The sequence below is a fragment of the Staurois parvus genome, unplaced genomic scaffold (genome assembly GCF_062004578.1).
Source record: "Staurois parvus isolate SC_StPar_1 unplaced genomic scaffold, SC_StPar_1.0 ptg000165l, whole genome shotgun sequence".
NCBI lineage: Eukaryota > Metazoa > Chordata > Amphibia > Anura > Ranidae > Staurois > Staurois parvus.
This window is the reverse complement of record NW_028317961.1, coordinates 13,335,009-13,351,810: the sequence shown is the minus strand read 5'-3', so window position 1 is coordinate 13,351,810 and position 16,802 is coordinate 13,335,009.

Genomic DNA, 16,802 nt, shown 5'->3' with positions numbered 1-16,802 from the left:
GCTGCGGCAAATAGATTGTGGTCCAGTGAGCTGAAAAATCTTTGTGCGGGGTGCAGCTGAGCATGGCATTTTTACGCACGTGACAGCGTGGTTTTAGATTGCTAGTCCTTCGGTCACAAGTTGGTGAGAAGGGCTGGGGGTCTGATGCTGCAACCGTCACAAAGAAGATTGCAGCAGCTGTGTGCAAAACCACTGCACAGAGCAGTTAAGTATGACATATTTGTTATTTTATTAAAAAAATTAAGCTTTAGTATTAATTTAATTATGACAACCACAGCTGCCCATTCCCCTCAAAAAGAACTATATAGCATTTTTCCTTGTTGTAGGGTCCAGAACAGAACATCTAAAAAAGAACTGCATTTTTTTTTTTAAGTTTATGTCTTGTGAGAACTCGTAACAAATAAACAGTAGGTGTTATCTCAATTTGGCTGCAAAAGTGGAAATACACATTATATAATAGATGTAATGTCCTCCAGGTTAGTTAGATAGCAGTTTGTTGTTTTATTTTTTTAGACAGAGGCTGAACAGTAGCCTGGGGGTGAGTCAGCCTGGGACTGAGGCAGGAGTTCACTTCAAGACAGGCTAGGGAGGTTCTGAAGGTCAGAGCTTCTGAAGCCCTCCCACCTCTCCAGAAACCTAAGAGCTTCATACTTGATACCTAAGAACTGCATACTTAAGGGACCTTGGCCAATCACCTGGAAGGAGGCTGGGCATGGTGACCAAGACAACCATTAAGAATCACAGAGCCTGGGAGTGGTAGGGCAGTGTCGGGTGGAAGATGGAGTGAGAGGCTGGAGTGTGGAGCCTGAGGTGCTGGAGAAGAGGATCTCCACTGTACCACCATCTGCAAGGGAGGACAATCATAAACAGCAGGGAAGGAGCCAGCCAAGCGAAAGGCCTGAAGGCAGCCACCAACAAATTAAGCTATCAGGAGAGGACAGTGTGAATACTCATACACCCCCTGGGCTGGATAACGGGAGAGGGCAGTCAGATGCAATACCCAATTAGCTTCTCATCTGGGGCTTCTGTGCTAAATTGGCAATTTTTGGGCTTCCCTGCCCAGGGAATACCCTCAGTGTAGCTGGATGAAGAGGAGGATTCATCTTGGGTCTGAGGAGGTACACCAGAGAGCTGGGATGCTCTCAAAGGAGATACTATTTGTCCACATCTGTACATAGTTGCTAAGGCGTTTGTCCTCAAGTTTGCAGTTCCTTGGGCATCTCACACACCCCTCAACCCCATCCAAGTTTTAAACCCCTTAATAAAATCACAAAACCAAGCTCAAGAACTGTTTGCTGGCCATGCAAATCACAACACCAAGCTCAAGAACTGTTTGCTGACTCTGAATGCAACGTGTTGAAAAAAATGCATGTTGTCTGGTTGTGCAGAGCTTTAAGGGGACCCAAATCTCGACCAATCCTAAGGGGGTAGTGCTACATATATATATACAGTTGTTTTTTTTTTCGTTTAGATTAACAGGGACACCTCTTATCCATTCAAAAACCTTTAACAGTCTTTTTCAGATGTATTACAAAATTAGGAACAGTTTATTCTATGTCTGTAAGCAATACTGGTTTACTGGAGACAAGAGTCAGCAGATAACAGAACAGGAAAGGAGCTGAGAAGAAAAGGAGAAGTGCTGCTTTGTTATGTAAAATGTAATATAACCACAATACTTTCACATGGCTTTATTCTTTCTGTTTTATGAAATTAAGATTTGAACCATGGATAAAGTGTAATTATTGCAAGCACCCCTGGCAGTGTTATGGTTGGCCCCAAACCCTCTCTCTGTCATTTTTAATTTGCATATAAATGTGAAGGGAAATATAAATAAAAATATTTTAATTAAGGAATGTGAAATAAAAATAACTCATATACTGAATGCTATAATTGCAATTTGAATAACAAAATAGTCTAGCGCAAACTAATATCTCATATAAAAATCAATAAAAAACAATAATTAAAGTCCCATGAAAAAGTCTCTCATAACACCACTGTGGAATGTGTATAAGATAAATCTTCTCTCTTCTTCAGTGCCAACCGTGCCACCACCATTAGGTGAAAAACCTGCTCACCTTACTTTATGACCTCATCAATAGGTCATTATGCACTCAACTTATGGATAGACCCTCTGTGGTCTTCCTCCGGCTCCTCTCCCAGCACCACTACAGTATACACTCCTCCAGCTGATGCTCTCATTTAATATATATTATGGAAAAAAGAAAAGTGGAACCATAGTGCTCTCGATTTATAAAACGATTTCTTAACACACAAATGAAAAACACTTACAAAATGTAAGAAACAAGCTAGCATATAATGTATAATTTCGATACATAGCTCACTACCCTGCTCTCCTGGGTGGTCATCAATTCAAAATGTCTAGGGCTCAGCTCCTTCCACCTATACACGTTACGCCCCAGATTCGGGCTTCCTCAGTAGGCAGGGAGCCAGCAAATGTGGAGCCCTTAAATAACCCATGTATCCCTTCTCTCTACCTCCAGAAATTACATCACTTCCATTGGCGGCCTTAGCTGTCGATCACTGGGTCCCAGCCATTGATTCCCTGCCTGCACCTTGCGATCACCGAGTATCACCAATGGCGGAGAGACCTGTATGTAAACAACACAGACCTCTCCTGTCAGCTCCTGCACATTGCTTTGTATTGCTCTGCAAAACAATGTGCAGACACAGTGAAAGACACACACAGTAAAACAGCATTCAGCACACAGTTAACCTTGATCGCCCCAGATGTTAACACCTTCCTGCCCAGTTTCATTAGAACACTGTCAGTGCTTTTTATTAGCACTGATCACTGTATTAGTGTCACTGGGGATGTCAGTGACAGTTAGTCAGTTCCCTCTCAGTGTCAGAATGCCCACCGCAGTCCCGCTATAAGTCGCTGATCGCTGCCATTACTTGTATAAAAAAAATTCCAGTATCTATACCACCATTTGTAGACACTATAACTTTCACGTAAACCAATTAATGTACACGTATTGGGATTTTTTTTAGCAAAGACATGTCGCAGAATACATTTTGGACTAAATTTATGATGAAATTTGATTTATTCAATTTTTGTACTGGACATGTTTAACAGCAGAAAGTGAAAAATATTGGGGGTTTTTTGTCGGTCTTTTTTAGTTTATAGCGCAAGAATAAAAAATGCACAGGCGATCAAATACCACCAAAAGAAAGCTCCATTTGTGGGAAAAAAGGACATAAATTTAATTTGGGTGCAGTGTTGCATGACCACACAATTGTCAGTTAAAGTAACGCAGCACCATATGGTCTGGAAGGGGGGTATATCCTCTGGAGGGCAAGTGGTTAATGTTGGCGCTTTCCTATACATACAATTAGGCTGGGGAGATAGAATCGCCCCCCCACCCTATCTCTCTGCAATATACCCAAATGTCTCTTTATGATGTTCTCAATCTTTTTACTTTGGACATTATAATCCAACACTATCCTTATTTCACCTTCCTTATCTATTATCTTATCCTTATCTTTAATGAAATAATTCTTGTTAAGACATCTTACCTCCTCTACATCTCTCCGTATAATCTTCTTGACAATATGCTTTCTGTATAAACTCCTTTGTTGAAATTTCAGACTGTTGTAAATAATCATTTCCATAGCACAATTTCTCCACAAATGAACAAACTACCCTCTCGGAATGTTAAACAACCACGATTTATAGTGGCAGCTATCCAGAGGTATACAACTATTGTTTAAAACTCTGTAGTAAAAAATTGTTTGCAACTAACTGACCATTATTAATTGAAATTTCCAAATTCAAAAATGCTTACGTACCTGGATAGTGAGCCTGACTTGAAGAGGCCTCCCGTACAGCTCCGGCTTGAGGACTACTGGAAGTGGAACAGAAGCCACAGGAGCACAGCGAGGTATGAGTGCCTGTGACCAGTCCAGTAGTATGTGTGTCTGCGGCAGTCAGCAGGCAGGTAAAGCAGCAGGACAGGCTGACAGCAGATAACCTGGCATGGATCTCAGCTGTCAGCATAGTGTAGAATTGCAGCAGGAAGCAGGATCTAGATGCGGATTTGCAAACTGATGAGCTTCAGCGAACAGGACTGAAGATGCAGGGTCAGACAAGTCGGATCGGTAACATTCGGGCAGATCAAGCATAGACAGGAACAGGAGGCAGAAGAGTAATCCAAAGACAAGCCGGGGTCAGGGCAGGTAGCAGACAAGCAGAGATCTGTAATCAGGAACAAGCCAGGTTAGTATCAGAAGTCAGGCACAAGAATCAGGAACACACTCAGAAGCTGCAGACCAAACAGCAATGAGACAAAACTGCAGCCTGTTTAAATAGCCCTTTTGGTGCCGGCATTAGCGACAGGCACGCCTGAATGTGCGAGTGCGCATGCGTGCATGCATCTGCATGCGCCTATGCCCAAGTCCACGCACATCTCTCTGGTGCATTACTGTTCTGTACATGCACATACTTATGCACCGTGAACCTTCACCTGCACTATGGGCAAGCCTTTCCTGACAACACTACTGTACTCTTATAGTGCCATAACAAAGAAATATTCCTATTATTTCTATCTAATCTGTTCATGAATTCCCAGAGGCTCCCCTTATCACTCTCCCAGATCATGAACAGATCATGATATCACATGATATATCTCTTATAGCATACCAATTGGCTTGGCCTATTATTGAAAACTACTTCTGGTTCCTGTTGGGCCATAAATATGTTGGCCACACTGGATGCAAAACTAGCTCCCATCACCACACTGCTTATCTGATAGAAGTACTGCTTGTCATACCAGAATTAGTTATGTTAGAGACTATAACTCAGACTCTCTAAGATAGAGATCTATCCTTGATAGATTAGACAAAGACAATACCCATTTTACTGACTCCATGGCATCTTTGTGCTTAATTATGGTATACAACGAGCTGATGTCTGCTGTAACCAGAAAATATACATTAAGGTTAGATGTCTCATCCAATATCTGTAACAAGTGCTTTGTGTCTCTCAAATACTCTGTGGAGGAGACTATAGGTTGTAAATATACACTGCTCAAAAAAATAAAAGAAACACTTTGAAAACATATTAGATCTCAATAGAGAAAAAAATCATGCTGGATATCTATACTGATATTGACTAGGTAATGAGTTAGGAATGTAAGGATGCCCGATCGTTTGATGGAAATGAAAATGATCAACCTACAGAGGACTGGATTCAAGCCTAAAATCAAAGTGAAAAAATTATGCAGCAGACTAGTCCATTTTGCTGAAATTTCATTGCAGCAACTAAAAATGGTACTCAGTAGTTTGTATGGCCCCCACGTGCTTGTATACATGCCTGCCAACGTCGGGGCATGCTCCTAATGAGATGACGGAGGTATTTCCTCCCAGATCTGGATCAGGGCACCACTGAGCTCCTGGACAGGCTGAGGTGCAACCTGGTGGCGTCGAATGGACCAAAACATGATATCCCAGAGGTGTTTTATTGGATTTAGGTCATGCGAGTGTGGGGGCCATTCAATGGTATCAATATCCTTCATTCTTCAGGAACTGCCTGCATACTCTCATCACATGAGGCCGGGCATTGTCGTGTACCAGGAGGCACCCAGGACCCACTGCACCAGCTTAGGGTCTGACAATGGGTCCAAGGATTTCATCCTGATACCTGATGGCAGTTAGGATGCCATTCTCTAGCCTCCAGAGGTCTGTGCGTTCCTCCATGGATATGCCTCCCCAGAATTAACGCATGGAATGAAATTCGGATCCATTCATTATCCGAACCATCAAATAAATTCAAAAATTTTATTAATTTCCCTATGGGCCCAAATCATGTCATGAAGCATGAATTTAAGTTTGTTAGAACTTTTTTTGGATTTGTTTACATTCGTTACTATGTCCATTCGGCGATTTGTTTACATCTGAAGCTCTGAAAATAAAAAACAAATTGTAACAAAATGAAACGCACATGTCTAATATATGGCATCTAAGGGACCTTTAGAGTTATGTGAATACCAAAACATACCTTCCATCCACTTTCTTGTGGGAAGCCTGTGGCCAACCGTGACCGACATGGCCGTGCACCCTCATCTTGGCTCTTTGAATTTTTGGTCCAGCTATCCCATTTTTTATCCTGTCTCCCATAGGCGTCAGGTTTTAGGAGAGATCTTACCCTTTTTAAATTGGAATGTACAGCCTCTTAGACATTTTGTTTCCTTAATGTATAATTTCCTTACTACTCCCCTGGGAGACTGCCGCCAGTCGTTTGTCATGAAATGGGAATGGGATCTCCAAACGACATTATCGGACGACCAATTCGATTGACTGCTAACTTTTTTTTCTCTTAGGATCTCTATTTGTACCTCGATCCAGAAACTGAATTATAAAATATTGACAAGGTGGTACATTACCCCTCACAAACTTTACAAAAGTTTCCCTCGATCCTCAGATCGTTGTTGGTGATGTGGAAAGGAGGTGAACAACCGCTTACCTATCTTTTGGTTCTGTGATCACCCCCAGCACTTATGGTTGGAGGTCAGGCGCAATACTCAAAAATTCACAGACTTCCCACTCTCCCTTGATCCTGCCTGGTTTCTTCTACACCATCATACCATACCGCGGAAGACCTACAAAAACTTGGTTCTCCCTGCACTTTAGAAGCAGTCACAGCCCCTCTCTGTGACTATGTGGTTGGCCAAGGTAGAAGAAATCAACATAATGGAAGATTTAGTTTTGGCTGCCAGGGACGCCCGAGACAAGTTTTTGAAAAAATGGATTTACTGGCTCAAATTCACATATTCTGATGAATGCAAATTCATCCTAGAGCATTCAGAAGTGTCTGTGTTGTCAGGTGAGGAGCGTGCTGGACCCCACTCCCTTCTTTAACTTGCTATTTTAATCCTCCATCCTTTTCCCGCCCCCCCTTCTTTACCTCACCCCCTTTCTTCACTTCTTCCTTTTCCCTCCCCCCCCCTATTTTTTTTCTTGTGTGTCATAGGGCCCTAAGTTTGAGTTAAGTTTTAGTTTATGTAGCACCACCCCCTTAGGAGTTGCCGAAGCCCTGGATCCCCCTACAGTCCTGCACAGCCAGACAACATGCACCATCCACAGACTTGCATTGCAGAGACAGTAAAACAGTCCTTGAACTTGTTTTTATGTTTTATTAAGGGTATTGAACCTGGGTGGGAATTAGGAACACATGGGATGCCCAAAGAATTGTTAACTGAGGACAACTTCCTGGAACCTATGTACAATTCCACAGAAGGGTTCTTTGTTTTCTCCTCTTGTAGAGCTCTCCAGCTTCCCTCCAGATAGTCCTTCCCTATGCAACAATCTTAGGGCTTTCTCTGGAGAAAGCTGCCTTAAAAGCACAGTCCAGCTGGGGCTATTCAGGTTTTCCACCCAAATCCCCTCTTCCTTCTCCCCAGTCCAGGGGGTGTAGAAGTACTCTCTGTTCCTCTCCTGCAAGCTGTAAGTTGGTAGCTGCATTCAGGCCACCTGCTGGGCTGGCTGCTTCCCTAGCTCCACAGATGGTCCTCTTGCAGGGGACTGGTGCAGTTCAGCTTTCCTCCTGTCCAGATCCCACCTGGAGGCAGGCCCCTTCCCACTGGCTCCCCTTCCAGGCTCCAATCTCGCCTCCTGCTCTCACATCTTCCACCCGAACTCCAACTCCCTTTGTGAGCAGGCTCAGCTATGCTTAAAGGCTATCCCAACCTCTAGCCCAGTGTTTCTCAACTCCAGTCCTCATGGACCCCCAACAGGTCATGTTTTCAGGATTTCCCTCAGATGAAACAGCTGTGGTAATTACTAAGGCAGTGAAACTGATCAAATCACCTGTGCAAAATAATGGAAATCCTGAAAACATGACCTGTTGGGGGTCCATGAGGACTGGAGTTGAGAAACACTGCTCTAGCCTAACCTCCTGCTTGGGTATTGGTCAGGGTCCCTTAACCATACTGATCAGCCACTTCTCACCCACTCACCACTGAGTTCCACAGACTTCTCCAAGTCTCCAGATCAGGGGAAGGTACCACAGAGCTGATCTGCAGAGCTTCTCAGCCCTGACCCTGACCCAAATTTAACTCCTATGACTATCTCTCCAGCTTTTACTGTCATTAAAATATTTAACTTAGCTCCCCCTAGCTACCTAGGAGGGTGCTACATTTAAGTGTTCAGTACAAACTATGGAACATGCTGCATCGATGACTCTCTTTTTTTGTACATTGTTTTGTCCTGTTCATGCTTATGTGTCTTGATTGTCTATACGCTTACTTCTGACATTGTGTATTAAGGAACATTCTGTTCTTTCAACTGGTTATGTACACCCCCCTTTTTTTTAAATACAATGCTCAAAAAAATTAAAGGAACACTTTGAAAACACATCAGATCTCAATGGGAAAAATATCATGCTGGATATCTATACTGATATGGACTGGGTAATGTGTTAGGAACCTAAGAATGCCCCATTGTTTGATAGAAATTAAAATTATTAACCTACAGAGGACTGAATTCAAAGACACCCCAGAAAACAAAGTGAAAAAATGATGCAGCAGGCTAGATCATTTTGCTGAAATTTCATTGCAGCTGCTCAAAATGGTACTCAGTAGTTTGCATGGCTCCTCATGCTGCTTGTATGCATGTCTGACAATGTAAGGGCATGCTCCTAATGAGACGACGGATGGTGTCCTGGGGTATTGCCTCCCAGATCTGGATCAGGGTATCACTGAGCTCCTTGACAGTCTGAGGTGCAACCGTGCGGAGTCAGATGGATAAAAACATGATATCCCAGAGGTGTTCTTTTGGATTTAGGTCAGGTGAACGTGGGGGCCCACCGCACCAGCTTAGGGTCTGACAGTGGGTCCAAGGATTTCATCCTGATACCTAATGGCAGTCAGGGTGCCATTGCCTAGCTTGTAAAGGTCTATGCATCCCTCCATGGATATGCCTCCCCAGACCATCACTGACCCACCACCAAAACGGTCATGCTGAACTATGTTACAGACAGCATAATGTTCTCCACGGCTTTTCCAGACCCTTTCACATCTGTCACATGTGCTCAGGGTGAACCTGCTCTCATCTATGAAAAGCACAGGGTGCCAGTGGAGAATCTGCCAATTCTGGTGTTCAATGGCAAATGCCAATCAAGCTCTATGGTGCCGGGTAGTGAGCACAGGGCCCACTAGAGGATGTTGGGCCCTCAGGTCACCCTCATGAAATCTGTTTCTGATGGTTTGGTCAGAGCCATTCACACCAGTGGTCTGCTGGAGGTCATTTTGGAGGGCTCTGGCAATGCTCATCCTGTTCCTAATTGCACAAAGGAGCAGATACCGGTATTGTCCAGCTCTCCTAGAGTAATTGCCTGTTTCCTGGAATCTCCTTCATGCTCTTGAGACTGTGCTAGGAGACATAGCAAACCTTCTAGCAATGGCATGTATTGATGTGCCATCCTGGAGGATTTGGACTGTCTGTGCAACCTCTGTAGGGTCCAGGTATCGCTTCATACTACCAGTAGTGACACTGATCCTAGCCAAATTCAAAACTAGTGAAAAACAGTCAGAAAAGATGAGTAGCAAAAAAAAATGTCAGGGGCCTCCACCTGTAAAACTATTCCTGTTTTGGGGGTTGTCTCATTGTTGTCCATCTAGTGCACCTATTGTCAATTTCATTAACACCAAAGCAGCTGAAACTGATTAAGAACCCCCTCTGCTACTTAACTGACTAGATCAATATCCCAGGAGTGTAATTGACTTGAAGCTATACTCTGATTAAAAAGTGTTCCTTTAAATTTTTTGAGCAGTGTAGTTGCCCAATTAAACAGTGCATTGAGGTCGGCTTGTAAATTGGAGACATCCTGTAAGGATGTTATTCCACTGCATAGCTTGGTGTCATCTGCAAAGACTGAAACTGTATTTTTAATCCCAGACCCTCTATCATTTATAAATATATTAAAAGGTAACGGTCCCAACACTGAACCTTGGGGTACACCACTAACAACCCTAGACCATTCAGAGTATGAATCATTAACCACTACTCTCTGAAATCAGACTTTTAGCCAGTTTTCTATCCATTTACATACAGATTTTTCTAAGCCTGTAGACTTTACCTTACACATTAGTCGTGTGTGGGGAACTGTGTAAAACGCTTTTGCAAAATCCAAGTATACCACGTCCACCGCCACCCCTCTGTCTAAGGTTTTGCTCACCCCCTCATAAAAAGAAATCAGATTTGTTTGACAACTTCTGTCTTTCATGAAACCATGCTGTCTGTTGCTTAAAATATTTTTTTTCAATCAAGAATCATCCATGTGGTCTTTTATTAAACTCTCAAGTATATTCCCAACTATAGAAGTTAAACTAACAGGTCTATAATACTTGGCAAAGATTTTGATCCCTTTTTAAATATTGGCACCACATTGGCCTTACACCAATCCAGTGGTACTATGCCAGTCATTCAAGAGTCCCTAAAAATTAGAAACAATGGCTTTGAAATGACAGAGCTGAATTCTTTAAGGACCCGTGGGTGTATGTCATCCAGTCCAGGTGCTTTATTCTGTCTAAATATTTCTGGATCATATCAATTGTGAGAGAATGTGGATCATCTGGAGCTGTGTCAATACCATGCCCATTATGGTCAAGAGCTCCCCCATGCTCCTTTTTATACACAGAGCTGAAGAAGGTATTTAATAAATTTGCCTTCTCTTTGTCCCCAGTCACCCACTCTAGATTATTTTGTAAAGGTCCTATATGCTTGGACCGGACCTTTTTACTATTAATATATTTGATAGAATTTGATGGAGTTTGTCCTGTTATCTTTTGCAACCTGTTGTTCATTTTCATTTCTTGCGGCCTTGATTTCCTTTTCACATAATCTGTTATATTCTTTTTTATGTTTAAACGATGATAACATTCCTTCATTTTTATATTTTAAAAAAGCTCTTTTCTTATTATTTATACCTTTTTTAACTTTGACCGTAAGCCGCATAGGTTTCATTTTTAGCCTTTTAAACTTGTTGCCCATGAGAATATATTTTGCAGTATGTTCACATACAGTCTTTTTGAAGAACTCCCATTCCTGTTTTGTATTTATCTATGCCAATATTCCCTCCCAGTATAAGTCTTGGAGACCAGTTCTCAGCCTTGTAAAATTAGCTCTCTTAAAGTTAAGTGTTTTTATTTTTCCCGTATGTGCTTGTTGTTTACAGCTAACGAGAAATGAAATCATGTTAAGGTCACTTCTACCCAGATGTTCTTTTATATAGACATTAGTAATAAGCTCTGCATGGTTTGAGATTACCAGGTCCAGAAGAGCATCATACCTAGTTGGGGCCTTTATGAACTGTACCATAAAATTGTCCTGTAGTAGGTTTATAAATGCTTGCCCTTTAACTGTTTCTGCAGTGCCATTACTCCAGTCAATTTCCGAGTAGTTAAAATGCCCCGTTATTATCACTGTCCCAGCCCTTGCAGCCCTTTTGATCTGTGCAAGGAGTTTCTACCTAGCCGTCACAAAAGGGTAAATACTTATTATTACAGATTACAAGCAGTACAATACCAGAACAAGGTAGAGAAAAAGAGATAAAAAAGTACCTTGTGTCTTATATGACCTTAAATATGGCTATACTTGATTGAATTTTTCAATAATAACTGATCTGGAGGCTGTATAAAATTAAAAAAACATTTTTTGAAAGTATGTATGAAATTAATGGTTAGGATAAATAATGGCAAACAAATTGCAAAACAATATTATTAAGACCACTTACAATACATCTACAGTGGGGATCGAAAGTTTGGGCACCCCAGCTAAAAATTTGTATTAATGTGCATAAAGAAGCCAAGGAAAGATGGAAAAATCTCCAAAAGGCATCAAATTACAGATTAGACATTCTTATAATATGTCAACAAAAGTTAGATTTTATTTCCATCATTTACACTTTCAAAATAACAGAAAACAAAAAAATGGCGTCTGCAAAAGTTTGGGTACCCTGCAGAGTTAATATCTTGTACTGCCCCCTTTGGCAAGTATCACAGCTTGTAAACGCTTTTTGTAGCCAGCCAAGAGTCTTTCAATTCTTGTTTGAGGTATCTTTGCCCATTCTTCCTTACAAAAGTCTTCCAGTTCTCTGAAATTTCTGGGCTGTCTGTCACGCACTGCTCTTTTAAGGTCTATCCATAGATTTTCAATTATGTTGAGGTCAGGAGATTGTGAAGGCCATGGCAAAACCTTCAGTTTACGCCTCTTGAAGTAATCCCCCGTGGATTTCGAGGTGTGTTTAGGATCATTATCCATTTGTGGAAGCCATCCTCACTTTAACTTCAGCTTTTTCACAGATGGCATCAAGTTACCATCCAAAATTTGCTGAAATTTTATTGAATCCATTTTTCCTTCTACTCGTGAGATGTTCCCTGTGCCACTAGCTGCAACACAACCCCAAAGCATGATTGATCCAACCCCATGCTTAATAGTTGGACAGAGGTTCTTTTCATTAAATTCTGTGCCCCTTCTTCTCCAAACGTACCTTTGCTCATTCCAGCCAAAAAGTTTAATTTTAACCTCATCGGTCCACAGAACTTGTTTCCAAAATGCATCAGGCTTGTCTATATGTTCATTTGCAAAGTTTAAACGATGATTTTTGTGGTGAGGACGTAGAAGAGGTTTTCTTCTGATGCCTCTTCCATGAAGACCATATTTGTACAAGTATCTCTTTATAGTGGAATAGTGTACCACAACTCCAGTGTCTGCCAGATCTTTCTGGAGGGATCGTGCAGTCAAACGTGGGTTTTGAATTGTTTTTCTCACAATCCTGCGAGCTGTTCTGTCTGATATTTTTCTTGGTCTTCCAGATCTTGCTTTAACTTCCACTGTTCCTGATGACTGCCATTTCTTAATTACATTCCGAACAGAGGATATTGACATCTGAAAACGCTTTGCTATCTTCTTATTGCCTTCTCCAGCTTTGTGAGCATCAACTATTTTCAGTTTCAGTTTTCTAGACAACTGCTTAGAAGAACCCATGGTGCTGATTGTTGGGGCAAGGTCAGATGAGTCTGGGTATTTAAAACCTTTGAGATTGACATCACCTGGTCTTCCCAGACGATGATTGAGAACAATCCATGACACTGGCAGGTCTCAGCTTGGCAAAGGGGGCAGTGCATGCTATAAATTCTGCAGGGTGCCCAAACTTTTGCAGACGCCATTTTTTTGTTTTCTGTTATTTTGAAAGTGTAAATGATGGAAATAAAATCTGACTTTTGTTGACATATTATAAGAATGTCTAATCTGTAATGTGATGCCTTTTGTAGATCTTTCCATCTTTCCTTGGCTTCTTTATGCACATTAATACAAATTTTTATCTGGGGTGCCCAAACTTTCGATCCCCACTGTATATGGTTTTTCCAGTGTGGAGCTAACCAGACATTGGGTCATAAATACCTTAGTTGGAAGTTTAGAGAATACACATCCCTAATGAACTTGTTATCAGGCAAGACTCTAAAACTTCAGCATATTTCAGAACTCATGAAATAACATGAAAATGGCAGCACAGCCAGAATATAGACATATTCACCTTCATCAGTTATTTGGTAGCATTTTGAACCCAAACACCCCTATTCAGGAGGTACCCCTCCTATGATAAATAAATATCAGAGACCTGTCATATCTATATCCATTTTTAAGCTAATTTCATGCTGGACAATAATCTGAATGGTAGCAGACTGTAAACGGTAGGTTTTCAGAAATGTGAATACTTATAAAAAACTGTATTTGGGACTTGGTCAAAAACGTGGTGACCTCCCTGCACCCACCTCTTAAACCAGATGATTGTTTAGATGGTCTCTGTCAACATCCCTTTGATACCACAGAAAAAGGGAATGTCAGGACCTTTTGACAGCTCTCGTTTTAACATCAATCAAGGAACACCTAACCAGACTTGAGAGCCACTGTACCATCTTTGCTCGATCAACTGCTACAACCAAGGGTATTATAAGTATTCTTCATTTTCAACTACTTTTTATTTCTCTGTTGCTTTAATGTCTCTTTGTTTCCCTGTAACACCTCTTTTTTCTGTAAATATTCTACTTGCACCATTTTGACCTTTTTCATTATTAAATCATATTTATAAAAGTGTTGAAATTGTCTCTAAAATTTTTAATGCAAACTAAAAGAATCCCTGTCTCTTGAAGAAGTGCTACTGTAGTATAAATCTCAGAACATACCTGTCTATGATGACAGTGCATTGGTTAATTGCTTAATTTAACTTAGTGACAATTGCTCTCAGGCTGCTGGCACCTAGATTGTGGTCCCATGAGCTGGAAAATCTTTCTGCAGGATGCAGCTGAGAGTGGCATTGTTACGTAAGTGACAGCGCGATTTGAGATTGTCCAGTCCTTTGTCACGGGTTGGTGAGAAGGACAGGGGTTTGACATCTGTGTTCCTCACAAGCATGCCACTATTATAATATAATAGAAATGATTGTGACTGATGGCAGCGGATGGAGAGATAGCAGATAACACCCAATGAGAGGGGGCGCTGGAGATGGGCAACAGGTCATGTAAAAATGGATGGCGAGTGAGAGGGGAGGAGTGTGATAGGTGGGAGGAGTTGAAAAACAGACAGCAAAGGATTGAGGAACAAAAAGTAGGTAGAGTAAAATTAGGGAAGAACATGTGTAAATGGTACAATGTAAGAGGAAGCATGTGGCAAGTGAGGATAAATAGATATCGGATGCCAGTGAATAGAGAATAGGTCAGAGGAAATGAGTCAAAATGGGATGACTGCAAGATTGAGGAGCAAAAGATAACCAGTGATTGCAGCACTACAGTGGGAGGGGGGAAATGTGGCAAAGGAAGAGATTGTGCAGTACGGTGATGCGAGCCTAAAGCGCCTGAGAGAAGTTTATACAATCACCAGCCACTTTATTAGGTACACCTGTTCAATTGTTAGGTAACACAAATTGCTAATCAGCCAATAACATGGCAGCAACTCAATGCATTTAGGCATCTAGACATGGTGACGACGACTTGCTGAAGTTCAAACCAAGCATCAGAATGGGGAAGAAAGGGGATTTAAGTGACTTTGATAGTGGCATGGTTGTTGGTGCCAGACAGACTGGTCTGAGTATTTTAAAAACTGCTGCTCTACTGGAATTTTCACACACAACTATCTCTTGGGTTTACAGAGAATGTTCTGAAAAAGAGAAAATATCTAGTGAGCGGAAGTTGTGTGGGCCAAAATGCCTTGTCATAGGTCAGAGGAGAATAGGCAGACTGGTTGCTGCGACATCGAGATGGTAGGGTCAGAATTCAGCATAAACAACATGACAGCATGAATCCATCCTGCGTTGTATCAACAGTTCAGGCTGGTGGTGTAATGGTGGTGTAATGGTGTAGGGGATATTTTCTTGGCACTAGCAATGTATACCTAATAATGTGGCTGGTGAGTGTATGTTTATGGCTCAAACTGAAAATAATCAGGGCACACATTATCTGTTACAGGACACACTTTTCCGCCAAACTTCTGTACCTAAACTTCCCACCCACATATATAAACAATGGTACCTAAGCAATTCGCCCTCAACTAAATCCAGGGGGTGAAGTGATTGCTAGCCACAAAAATTGCTCTTTTGCAATGCTGGAACAGCTCAGCCCTGATTCCCACCTAGATATCTCGTCTAGCCACTCTGCCCACTCATTTGCCTTTCTTAAAAATTTTAGCAAGATTCTACAATAATATCACCTTGTCTGCTGTTGGAGAGTAATCCATTCCTCTGCTATTTATTGACCAATGCTTTGGATCAACTCCAAGCTTTGCTTTTGGCGTCTTCAGATTTACCTCAGCCTGCCCCTGTGCATCAAGCCACTTCGATGGCAATGTCTATGCTTCATCTTCCAGCTCAGCGATTCTCTGGCGATCCTAAGGACTGCCATGGGTTTGTTAACTAATGTAACATTCACATTGAGTTACAGCTGCAGAAATTTCCTTCTGGTCGGACCAAGGTCGCATACGTGATTTCTCTGCTTTCTGGAGAGGCTGACCAATGATATCAAAGCATTTTCACTTTTTAAAAATATTTTTGATGATACAGGCCGTGCATTCTCCACTGCAGGCGCACTTCTTTGCCTCCGTCAAGGCAACCTCACTGTTGAAAAGTACACCATTCACTTCCATACCCTAGCAGCTGAACTTTCCTGGAACAATATAGGCACTTAAGGAAGCCTTCTGGCAAGGTTTAGTGGGACATATCAAAGATGAGTTAGCGGGCAGAGAAATTCCTGGAAAATCACATTTCTTTGGCCGTCCTGATTGAAGCCCATTTCCAGGAGCGGGCTTGGCAGTGTAAATTGTCGGCACCTCATCTAGCTCCAACCTTCCAGCATCCCTTAGCACCTCCCAACGACTCCTCTCTCTCCTCTCAAGAAGAGCCTATGCAACTGGGCAATTGACTGCTATCCACTGAGGAAAGGAACTGTCGTCTGACTCAGGGACAATGCATCTATTGCGGACAAAAGGGACATTTTCTAAAACATTGCCCACAGTGGCTGGGAAAATTTCCAAGCCTAGTATACCTAGAGGGAGGTATACTAGACCATAATGCTTGCCCTCAAGTTCACGTCCAACTATTACTGTCCAGTTGCACTTTTCCACTTCCACTGTCTCAATGGAAGCATTTGGTGACTCGCCACAGACACCACAGGACCTTTTCCACAGATCCTTTGGCAATTGATGGAACCATTCTGGCCTTGGATCCTATTTGTTCCTGCACCACCCCTATCAAGATGTCGGTAGGAGTGTTTCACCAGAAATCCATCTCCTTTTTG